General features: G+C 43.6%; 5 non-coding genes and 1 pseudogene across 5 annotated transcripts; all 6 read left to right on the forward strand.

Annotated features, from left to right (window-relative positions):
* The first annotated feature begins 5682 nt into the window (after positions 1-5682).
* LOC141150480 (U2 spliceosomal RNA) lies at positions 5683-5871 on the forward strand. The gene has a single exon (XR_012246673.1). It is a non-coding gene; the product is annotated as a U2 spliceosomal RNA (small nuclear RNA).
* A 1115-nt stretch (positions 5872-6986) lies between these two features.
* Positions 6987-7177, forward strand: LOC141149462 (U2 spliceosomal RNA). Its single transcript, XR_012245758.1, has one exon. It is a non-coding gene; the product is annotated as a U2 spliceosomal RNA (small nuclear RNA).
* Positions 7178-8292: 1115 nt separating this feature from the next.
* On the forward strand, positions 8293-8408 carry LOC141151153 (U2 spliceosomal RNA; annotated as a pseudogene).
* A 525-nt stretch (positions 8409-8933) lies between these two features.
* LOC141150189 (U2 spliceosomal RNA) lies at positions 8934-9115 on the forward strand. The gene has a single exon (XR_012246454.1). It is a non-coding gene; the product is annotated as a U2 spliceosomal RNA (small nuclear RNA).
* A 1115-nt stretch (positions 9116-10230) lies between these two features.
* Positions 10231-10421, forward strand: LOC141149002 (U2 spliceosomal RNA). Its single transcript, XR_012245316.1, has one exon. It is a non-coding gene; the product is annotated as a U2 spliceosomal RNA (small nuclear RNA).
* Positions 10422-11536: 1115 nt separating this feature from the next.
* LOC141149003 (U2 spliceosomal RNA) lies at positions 11537-11727 on the forward strand. The gene has a single exon (XR_012245317.1). It is a non-coding gene; the product is annotated as a U2 spliceosomal RNA (small nuclear RNA).
* Positions 11728-12169: the final 442 nt, after the last annotated feature.

A 12169-nucleotide genomic window follows, 5' to 3' on the forward strand; every position in this document is an offset into this window, starting at 1 on the left:
TGTGTTTAAAGAGGTGGAGTTATGCAGATCTAAAACACGTGGATTGCAGCAGCAGCAAGCCGAAAAGTGCAGGCATGTAAGGGATCTAGAGGTTGACAACATGTCTTCTTAACGGGAGTCCAGGAGCTCATCTCCACAAATGGACTTTTCAGGATCCTTGGGTGGCTCCGTAGTTTGAAACCAATTCTGGTTATCGCTTCTCGGCCTTTTGGCTAGGATCAGGTGCAGTGATCTATCGGCTGCTGCCTTGGTCTCGGCTAGGAGGTGCCTGGGGTACCCGACTTGTTGGCCTTGGGGGATCGCTCTCTCTTAACTGAGGGAGCTTCACCCCCTTGCAGCTATTGGCAGGTCGGCTTAGTCCCCGGACAACGGGGAGCGATCGCGTCTTGTCTTCGGGGCGACCCGAGGAAATAAGGGCGTTTTCCTTTGCTGAGCTTTATCGCTTAGTGGGCTGTGTAAGTTCTTGGGGTACCCCTCCCTCGGTCTTGGGTTTGTTCCTGCTTTTGTGGGATTCATTCCCTTGTTACTATTGGGGGAGGGCTTAGTCCCTGAGGGCCGAAAATGCCTTTTTCTTTTGGATTTGCGGTGGGGGAGACTCCACTGCGACAGTCCATTAGAATCATGGTGGATGAATGCCAGCGCCATGAGAAGAATCTGCAGTACATCGTGCATGAGATTCTTTTTGGGTTCTTCCACCTGGAGCGAGATAAGATCCTGTGTCTTTACGATCAGGAATTCCGTGGGCGATATACCATTTCCTTTATGGCTAAATCATGCTGTGATAATATCCATGCAGCACTGATGGTTGCGGACAAGGACGATGAGAGACTGAACGGGCTGAGCTTTGACTTCCTCTACGGTGAAGAGGAAGTACCCTTGGTGATCTTCATGTACAGCCCATTCGTCTCTGAGGGCGATATCGAAACCTTTTTGAAGCGTTACTGCAAGTCAGTGCGCTTCTCACATGATATCCTCAACTCCCAGCGCTTCTGGAATGGGAAGAGGAAATACCTGGTGAAGTTCCATCCAGATCAGAGCGGCATTGGTGGTCTTCACCACCCGCCTGCTAATTTTGCCATTGGTAATGTCAGGGGATTCCTACGCTACCCAGGAATGCCCCTTCAATGCCGGAATTGTCATGAATATGGGCATACACGAGAAAATTGTACAAGGGCTCATGTAGTCTTTTGCAACAAGTGCGGTAAGTGTGGGCACACCTCCGCTACGTGTGACTCTGAGATCGTATGTAACCTATGTGGGAAGGCAGGTCACGCCTTCAGGAATTGTCCGAGCAAAAAGTCAAAAACATATGACATGTTTAAGTCAGGTCAACTGACTATCCAAGAATACTTCGGAGGGAGTATTACTACACCTGCCCCTGGACCTGGGTTGGCGCACGCTGATGGGTCCGGACCAAATCCTTCAACGGCTCCGCCAGAGGGCCCGCTGGTAGTTCCACAGAAGGACGGTCGTAGGGGTTCCATAAGATTAACCGAGGGTTCGCTCTCTGTGGAATTGATCGATGTTCTGGCTCTAGATGTTGCCGTATCTCAGAGTCAAGAGGAAGGGTCCTCATCCAGCATGAATGCACCACCGGCATTATGTGGAACTGAGGAGACCTCTAGTACCCCGATTAAGCAAGCACCCAGATTCGCCACACCATCATCGGTGATCTTGGGTAAGGGCAAAAAGGGTACGCTCCTTAATCGATCAACCAGTGTGTCGAAAAGAGAGACCTCTAGGGCGCGAAGTAAAAAGGACCCGGCTAAGACCCAGTCGAGCCCTGGTCCTCGAACCAGAAGTCGCAGTAGTTCCGTGACCAGACCAGAGGACAAGACGACCCAGAGGGATGACACCCGTTCCATAGACCAGACCGCCATGAGGACTGCAGATGCACAGGACTTGGAAAAGATGGACAGCTCACAGCCTCTGAAAAGGCAACGGGAGGACGTAAAGCAACCTGATATCCAAAGAAAACACGGATGTCGAGGTCCAGATGAGGAGCCAAAAGTGGATGATGCCTTTTTGCCTGCTTCAGATCCCGGTAATATTAAACAAATCCTGACCCCTGGAGATGCGGAGGAGGAGGTGCCGTGTATTGACTTCTTCCCATCTTCAGATCCTGATTCTTCTTAATGTCTGTTCCTCTTAAAATCTCCTCACTAAATGTGAGGTCCCTAAAGAGCCCTACACGTAGGGCTGCTTTATTTTCTTATTTAGAGACATTGGACTTTGATTTCTGCTTTCTACAAGAATGTGGTATACAGAGTAATTTAAATTATAAGGACTTAAAAGAAGACTGGAAACTGGGCGCTTCTGTGTGGTCCGGTGCTAATGACTGTCGTGCTGCCGGAGTTGGACTACTTTGCCGTGGACATTCTACCATCATTCAATCTGTGACTGAAATTATACCTGGCAGAGCTATTTTAATACATCTTGTTTTTAATGGACTTTCTTTACGTTTATTAAATGTGTACGCTCCTCCTGGGAAGCAGGAAAGGGCGGATTTACTTGAAATATTGCCATTATTTTGTGTTGGGTCAACCCCCCTGCTAGTGGGAGGAGATTTTAATTGTTTACGTGATGAGGAATCCCGGCAGGGTGGGGATGTGAATCGTAAAGACCGTACCTCCTATTTGTTGAAAAGTTTAATCGATGATTTTAGATTACAGGACTGCTGGAAGGAACTCTTGCCGGCGGATCCAGGTGTTACATGGTCCAATGGAAGAGTTTCTTCTAGAATTGATTTCATATTTGCTTCTACTGCCTTTAAACCTTGTAAATGTTTTCTTTTATCTAATTTATTCTCTGATCATAAAGTTTTATCTGTGTTTTTAGAGTTAGCAGGGGAACAAAATACCTCAAGAGGCCCATGGAGATTAAATACAACTCTCCTAGAGGATATTGATATTCAAAAGAGGTTTGTGCAGGCCTACCAGTGCTGGCAATCAAAGAGAGACCCCCGCGCCTCGATGCTGGATTGGTGGGAGAGCATTAAACCTAAGATTAAATTATTTTTTATTAAGGCAGGGAAAATGAAAGCAAAAAAGAAAAAGCAGTGGTTTTATGTTTTTAATATGAGATTACAAGTACTCTTTAAACTAAAAGAAGTTGGTATTGATGTGGATGATGATATTGCAAATCTTAAGTCTGAAATAAAAAATGCTCTTAATGAAAAAGGAAAACAAATAATTTTTAACTCCCATGTACAGCACCTGGAGGAAGGAGAGAAATGCTCCCGATTCTTCTTCAAAAAGGTAATGGGGAGGAGGGACGCAATCCTAAATCTTGAAGGTGAAAATGATATTAAGGGTATGTTAGGAAAAGCTTTTAATTTTTATCAACTTCTTTTTAACACTAAAGTTATAGATCCATCCTTTTTAGAGTATGCTATTAATTCCCTTGATTTTAAGTTAGATATTTTAGACCAGGGTATTTTATCTAGGGATCTCACCAGTGAGGAACTTTTACAGATTTTTAAAAGTTTCTCCAGTGGGAAAGCCCCTGGGGAAGACGGTCTACCGATTGAGTTTTATCTGACTTTTTGGGGAATTTTAAAGAACGATATGTTTTTATTGTTTAAAGAAGCTTTTAATACTAATAAATTACCCCCATCTTGGAGGAGAGGTCTGGTATCTTTAATATATAAAAAAGGGGATAGGAGCCAACTTAAAAACTGGCGGCCTATTACGCTTTTAAACCTTGATTATAAAATTTTAGCTAAACTTATTGCAGTCCGTTTAAAACCCTTTATAGCCAAATTAATTCACCCTAACCAGGTATGTGGTGTTCCCGGAAGAACCATAGCTGAGTCCCTCAACATAATTAGGGATACCATATGGTATTCAAAAGAGAGAAGTCAAAACCTTGCTATTTTATCCTTAGACTTTGAAAAAGCTTTTGACAGGGTATCGCATGAATTTCTTTTTATGGTTCTTAAAAAAATGGCGTTTCCAGAGAAAATTTTAACCCGCATTATGCTTTTATATCATTCTTGTTTTAGTCAAATTTCTGTAAATGGGTTTTTAACGAAGGGGGTTCCTCTATTATCAGGGGTGAAACAAGGGTGCCCTCTCTCACCACTGCTCTTTATCTGTGTTATGGAACCACTATTAACCATACTGAGAAAAGATAAAGTAATTAAAGGGGTACCTATTCCCGGGAGTAGGGGTATGCAACTTAAAGCCCTAAGTTACATGGATGATGTTACCATACTATGTCCAGATTCCACATCTCTGAGGAGGGTATTGAGAAACACACAATTTTTCTGTGAAGCCTCAGGTTTTAAATTAAATATAGATAAATGTGACTGTTTTAATGTGGGGGGATGGGACTCCTCTTTGACCCCTGGGATAGTGATACAGAAAAATCACATAAAAATTTTAGGAATTATTTTTAACCAAGCCAATGAGGGGGACCCTAACTGGGACTCTGCAATGGATAAAATAGAAAAAAAGATCTCATTGTGGAATTTAAGGAACCTTAGTATGGAAGGTAAAATTTTAATTATTAAAGCCGTTTTAATTCCCATTATGTTGTATGTTGCAATGGTGTTTCCCCCTTCCAATTTACAAATCAAGAAAGTAACAAGAATTGTTTTTATGTTTTTATGGGGTTCAAAAATGGAAAAGTTAAAAAGAGATCTGATGTACAAATGTAAATCTAATGGAGGTAAAGATGTACCCAATTTTTTTACCTTTTTCCATATAAAGTATTTCTGCTTCTGTTTTAAGGTTTTTAAATCTGATGGCATTTTTAGTTATTTTTTAAAATATGCAGCAGGAATGATTTTTAAAAGGTGGTTTAGCCTACCTTTAAGTTCTCCTGTGCTCCTGTGCCCACCTAAACAGTATGTGATACTTGAGAAAACGGTCAGACTTTTAGGTCTCCAGGAATTGGAGCCTGATATATTGGGGGACCAAAGGAAGGTATCTATTGCTTGCAGACACTCTGAGGACACAATTCCTGTCTCCAATTTTTCACAGGCAAGGTCCAAAACGGTGTGGCGAAATGTGTACGGGAAATATCTTGCAAATGTACACAAGGACCTTGCCTGGGCTATCGTCCACCAGTGCCTCCCTACCCGTGAGTTTCAACATAGGCGGGGGCTGGTGGCGAGAGCCAAATGTCCAAGAGATATATGCGGGGAAAGTGAGTCTGTATTGCATCTCTTTTGGAATTGTCCTTTTGCACAGGAGGTTTGGAGAAAGGTAGGCCCACTTTTAAAATGGGCATGTGGCCTGAAAGATTTTAATCACTTTTATGTCTTTTATGGTCTTTTTAAGTGTCCAAATTTTAAACAATTCCGAGTTGCCTGGATTATTATTAATTGTTTTAAAAATGCCATGTGGAAAGTTAGAAATATTTTACTCTTCAAACATGATCATATTGATTCAACAGACTGTATAAAAATAGCTTTAAGTGAAATGTATATTTACTATCTCAGAGATAAAAAACTGTATGGAGCAAAAGAAGCGGCTTCTATGTGGTGTGTACAATTATGGAACACAATTAGTGGTAATTAAATAAACCCAAGTACATCTGTAATTATGATTTTCTTAATTGTTACAATGGTTTTATGATGGTAAATTGTGTTTTTACAAAAAACTTGAATTGATTATTATCATGTTTTATCATTTTATTGTAAAGTTATAAATGTTCTTTTTTAAAACCTTTGTAAATATACTTTTGAATCAATAAAATTGCGTTGAAACCTTATCTGTTCTTATCAGTTTAATATCTGATACGTCCCCTATCTGGGGACCATATATTAAATGGATTTTTAGAACAGGGAGATGGAAAAAGAGCTTGCTCTGTCCACTCCACGCATTGACCTGGTATTGCAGTATCTCCAGGACCGGTGCACCCCTTCTTTAATGCAGTTTCTAAAATCAGAAAGAATTGAATTCAATGTTTTTTGTTCATTTTGCTTGTTTGTCGGATTTTGGGATGGACTCTTTGGCTTTGCTTTTCTTCTCCTCATTGGATTTTTCATGTTCAAAGTTGCAGAAGCCAGATTACAAGCTCATTTTGGTTCAACTTCAGCAACTGTGCATTGCATTGCCATGTAATGTGATGCAATGCTATCTTTCTAGCTCTCCCTTTTTACTTCCTTTTGGATAAACAGACATATTAGGCAAGCATTTTGGAGCTTTCACCTAAATAACTACAGGTGGTGAGATAAGCTGCACAATATAATTGACCTTTCAGTATATTGTTGCACACACACCATCTATTTAGCAAATGCCCTTGTTATCAACAGCAGCCTTTTAAACTCACCTGAGCTAACAGGTATGTGCGCTGGTTACTCTGCTGCGCTTAAAATTTCTTTTTTGGTTTGCTACAATGCCTTTTCTGAAACGTTGTCTCCTTCTGCTGGAACACTGACTTCTTTCATTTAATGCCTGCAGACTATAAAAGAGAACCCAACCCAAAAAGTTTGGTTGATTAGTCTGTGGCATTCTGTTAAACTGTTGCTTATGGCGGTCTCTGTGAGCTTCTCAGCGACATTCAGCCAGCCAGGTATCCTGCCTGCAGTAGATGGAATGTGGCAATGGAACGCTGGCTGCGCGTGTCATAATAGGCTCTGAGCCTTTATATACCTGTGCACAGCAGCAGCCACCTTCAGTCTGCTGCTGGACAGCCAGCAGCAGCAGCAGCAGGAGAGGTATGTAATCAGGAGCCCTCCTGCTAAGGGTAGACAGCTGCTCGTTCGACCCCACCCCCCGCCTTAATTGGTTCTCCTCCCTTCCAACGGTGTTGAGGCGGGTGGGAACAGCAGGGGGTGAAGGTGCTGTGTTTAAAGAGGTGGAGTTATGCAGATCTAAAACGCGTGGATTGCAGCAGCAGCAAGCCGAAAAGTGCAGGCATGTAAGAGATCTAGAGGTTGACAACATGTCTTCTTAACGGGAGTCCAGGAGCTCATCTCCACAAATGGACTTTTCAGGATCCTTGGGTGGCTCCGTAGTTTGAAACCAATTCTGGTTATCGCTTCTCGGCCTTTTGGCTAAGATCAAGTGTAGTATCTGTTCTTATCAGTTTAATATCTGATACGTCCCCTATCTGGGGACCATATATTAAATGGATTTTTAGAACAGGGAGATGGAAAAAGAGCTTGCTCTGTCCACTCCATGCATTGACCTGGTATTGCAGTATCTCCAGGACCGGTGCACCCCTTCTTTAATGCAGTTTCTAAAATCAGAAAGAATTGAATTCAATGTTTTTTGTTCATTTTGCTTGTTTGTTGGATTTTGGGATGGACTCTTTGGCTTTGCTTTTCTTCTCCTCATTGGATTTTTCATGTTCAAAGTTGCAGAAGCCAGATTACAAGCTCATTTTGGTTCAACTTCAGCAACTGTGCATTGCATTGCCATGTAATGTGATGCAATGCTATCTTTCTAGCTCTCCCTTTTTACTTCCTTTTGGATAAACAGACATATTAGGCAAGCATTTTGGAGCTTTCACCTAAATAACTACAGGTGGTGAGATAAGCTGCACAATATAATTGACCTTTCAGTATATTGTTGCACACACACCATCTATTTAGCAAATGCCCTTGTTATCAACAGCAGCCTTTTAAACTCACCTGAGCTAACAGGTATGTGCGCTGGTTACTCTGCTGCGCTTAAAATTTCTTTTTTGGTTTGCTACAATGCCTTTTCTGAAACGTTGTCTCCTTCTGCTGGAACACTGACTTCTTTCATTTAATGCCTGCAGACTATAAAAGAGAACCCAACCCAAAAAGTTTGGTTGATTAGTCTGTGGCATTCTGTTAAACTGTTGCTTATGGCGGTCTCTGTGAGCTTCTCAGCGACATTCAGCCAGCCAGGTATCCTGCCTGCAGTAGATGGAATGTGGCAATGGAACGCTGGCTGCGCGTGTCATAATAGGCTCTGAGCCTTTATATACCTGTGCACAGCAGCAGCCACCTTCAGTCTGCTGCTGGACAGCCAGCAGCAGCAGCAGCAGGAGAGGTATGTAATCAGGAGCCCTCCTGCTAAGGGTAGACAGCTGCTCGTTCCACCCCACCCCCCGCCTTAATTGGTTCTCCTCCCTTCCAACGGTGTTGAGGCGGGTGGGAACAGCAGGGGGTGAAGGTGCTGTGTTTAAAGAGGTGGAGTTATGCAGATCTAAAACGCGTGGATTGCAGCAGCAGCAAGCCGAAAAGTGCAGGCATGTAAGGGATCTAGAGGTTGACAACATGTCTTCTTAACGGGAGTCCAGGAGCTCATCTCCACAAATGGACTTTTCAGGATCCTTGGGTGGCTCCGTAGTTTGAAACCAATTCTGGTTATCGCTTCTCGGCCTTTTGGCTAAGATCAAGTGTAGTATCTTTTGAAAAGGCGGTTTTGTCCTTGGGCTGCTCTAGTAAATTGATGCACATTACACACTGGTTTGGTGCACTTGTTAGTACGCCAGGTGGCTCATAGAGTCATCTGATGGAAAACATGGCCCTCCAGGATCGAAGTCACTAGGCTGGGTAAGTGTGAGGGCTTTGGAGCAATGTGCCCCAGGAGTAGGCGCCCTGGTGGGAGTCCAAGCTTACTGGGACTGGGAACCCCAGAAAGACTTGGGCTTCGTAGCACGCCGCACCTTTGCCAATCATACTTTCTGAGCAACACCCCCTATTCCTGGCCTCCGGGCTAGGAAGGGGAATTTTTATAAACCCGGTCGAAGGTCCGGTCAGCTTTGGGCTGAGAAACCAACACAGGCTCCAGCTCCACTAGGGTGGCAGCCTAGCTGGACGCTGGGAGCACGAAAACGGCTCTTCTCTGGCTTCGGCAAGAGAGAGCATCGGAGATCCCCGACCCTCGCTGTGGCCTTATGGCTCGGAGGGATGGGGATGGTTTATTGGGGACCCTCTCCTCCGGGAAGGGTCCACATGAATCCTCGCCTCGTGCGCTGTTTTGGTGTGACTTCGGTCACATTTTTCAGTGCCTTGGATGCAGCTTCAATCAAAAAATCTGTTCTTATCAGTTTAATATCTGATACGTCCCCTATCTGGGGACCATATATTAAATGGATTTTTAGAACAGGGAGATGGAAAAAGAGCTTGCTCTGTCCACTCCACGCATTGACCTGGTATTGCAGTATCTCCAGGACCGGTGCACCCCTTCTTTAATGCAGTTTCTAAAATCAGAAAGAATTGAATTCAATGTTTTTTGTTCATTTTGCTTGTTTGTCGGATTTTGGGATGGACTCTTTGGCTTTGCTTTTCTTCTCCTCATTGGATTTTTCATGTTCAAAGTTGCAGAAGCCAGATTACAAGCTCATTTTGGTTCAACTTCAGCAACTGTGCATTGCATTGCCATGTAATGTGATGCAATGCTATCTTTCTAGCTCTCCCTTTTTACTTCCTTTTGGATAAACAGACATATTAGGCAAGCATTTTGGAGCTTTCACCTAAATAACTACAGGTGGTGAGATAAGCTGCACAATATAATTGACCTTTCAGTATATTGTTGCACACACACCATCTATTTAGCAAATGCCCTTGTTATCAACAGCAGCCTTTTAAACTCACCTGAGCTAACAGGTATGTGCGCTGGTTACTCTGCTGCGCTTAAAATTTCTTTTTTGGTTTGCTACAATGCCTTTTCTGAAACGTTGTCTCCTTCTGCTGGAACACTGACTTCTTTCATTTAATGCCTGCAGACTATAAAAGAGAACCCAACCCAAAAAGTTTGGTTGATTAGTCTGTGGCATTCTGTTAAACTGTTGCTTATGGCGGTCTCTGTGAGCTTCTCAGCGACATTCAGCCAGCCAGGTATCCTGCCTGCAGTAGATGGAATGTGGCAATGGAACGCTGGCTGCGCGTGTCATAATAGGCTCTGAGCCTTTATATACCTGTGCACAGCAGCAGCCACCTTCAGTCTGCTGCTGGACAGCCAGCAGCAGCAGCAGCAGGAGAGGTATGTAATCAGGAGCCCTCCTGCTAAGGGTAGACAGCTGCTCGTTCCACCCCACCCCCCGCCTTAATTGGTTCTCCTCCCTTCCAACGGTGTTGAGGCGGGTGGGAACAGCAGGGGGTGAAGGTGCTGTGTTTAAAGAGGTGGAGTTATGCAGATCTAAAACGCGTGGATTGCAGCAGCAGCAAGCCGAAAAGTGCAGGCATGTAAGGGATCTAGAGGTTGACAACATGTCTTCTTAACGGGAGTCCAGGAGCTCATCTCCACAAATGGACTTTTCAGGATCCTTGGGTGGCTCCGTAGTTTGAAACCAATTCTGGTTATCGCTTCTCGGCCTTTTGGCTAAGATCAAGTGTAGTATCTGTTCTTATCAGTTTAATATCTGATACGTCCCCTATCTGGGGACCATATATTAAATGGATTTTTAGAACAGGGAGATGGAAAAAGAGCTTGCTCTGTCCACTCCACGCATTGACCTGGTATTGCAGTATCTCCAGGACCGGTGCACCCCTTCTTTAATGCAGTTTCTAAAATCAGAAAGAATTGAATTCAATGTTTTTTGTTCATTTTGCTTGTTTGTTGGATTTTGGGATGGACTCTTTGGCTTTGCTTTTCTTCTCCTCATTGGATTTTTCATGTTCAAAGTTGCAGAAGCCAGATTACAAGCTCATTTTGGTTCAACTTCAGCAACTGTGCATTGCATTGCCATGTAATGTGATGCAATGCTATCTTTCTAGCTCTCCCTTTTTACTTCCTTTTGGATAAACAGACATATTAGGCAAGCATTTTGGAGCTTTCACCTAAATAACTACAGGTGGTGAGATAAGCTGCACAATATAATTGACCTTTCAGTATATTGTTGCACACACACCATCTATTTAGCAAATGCCCTTGTTATCAACAGCAGCCTTTTAAACTCACCTGAGCTAACAGGTATGTGCGCTGGTTACTCTGCTGCGCTTAAAATTTCTTTTTTGGTTTGCTACAATGCCTTTTCTGAAACGTTGTCTCCTTCTGCTGGAACACTGACTTCTTTCATTTAATGCCTGCAGACTATAAAAGAGAACCCAACCCAAAAAGTTTGGTTGATTAGTCTGTGGCATTCTGTTAAACTGTTGCTTATGGCGGTCTCTGTGAGCTTCTCAGCGACATTCAGCCAGCCAGGTATCCTGCCTGCAGTAGATGGAATGTGGCAATGGAACGCTGGCTGCGCGTGTCATAATAGGCTCTGAGCCTTTATATACCTGTGCACAGCAGCAGCCACCTTCAGTCTGCTGCTGGACAGCCAGCAGCAGCAGCAGCAGGAGAGGTATGTAATCAGGAGCCCTCCTGCTAAGGGTAGACAGCTGCTCGTTCCACCCCACCCCCCGCCTTAATTGGTTCTCCTCCCTTCCAACGGTGTTGAGGCGGGTGGGAACAGCAGGGGGTGAAGGTGCTGTGTTTAAAGAGGTGGAGTTATGCAGATCTAAAACGCGTGGATTGCAGCAGCAGCAAGCCGAAAAGTGCAGGCATGTAAGGGATCTAGAGGTTGACAACATGTCTTCTTAACGGGAGTCCAGGAGCTCATCTCCACAAATGGACTTTTCAGGATCCTTGGGTGGCTCCGTAGTTTGAAACCAATTCTGGTTATCGCTTCTCGGCCTTTTGGCTAAGATCAAGTGTAGTATCTGTTCTTATCAGTTTAATATCTGATACGTCCCCTATCTGGGGACCATATATTAAATGGATTTTTAGAACAGGGAGATGGAAAAAGAGCTTGCTCTGTCCACTCCACGCATTGACCTGGTATTGCAGTATCTCCAGGACCGGTGCACCCCTTCTTTAATGCAGTTTCTAAAATCAGAAAGAATTGAATTCAATGTTTTTTGTTCATTTTGCTTGTTTGTCGGATTTTGGGATGGACTCTTTGGCTTTGCTTTTCTTCTCCTCATTGGATTTTTCATGTTCAAAGTTGCAGAAGCCAGATTACAAGCTCATTTTGGTTCAACTTCAGCAACTGTGCATTGCATTGCCATGTAATGTGATGCAATGCTATCTTTCTAGCTCTCCCTTTTTACTTCCTTTTGGATAAACAGACATATTAGGCAAGCATTTTGGAGCTTTCACCTAAATAACTACAGGTGGTGAGATAAGCTGCACAATATAATTGACCTTTCAGTATATTGTTGCACACACACCATCTATTTAGCAAATGCCCTTGTTATCAACAGCAGCCTTTTAAACTCACCTGAGCTAACAGGTATGTGCGCTGGTTACTCTGC

This window comes from Phyllobates terribilis, unplaced genomic scaffold, assembly GCF_046119375.1.
Source record: "Phyllobates terribilis strain yellow unplaced genomic scaffold, ASM4611937v1 Scaffold_5__5_contigs__length_657084704, whole genome shotgun sequence".
NCBI classification, from domain to species: Eukaryota; Metazoa; Chordata; class Amphibia; order Anura; family Dendrobatidae; genus Phyllobates; species Phyllobates terribilis.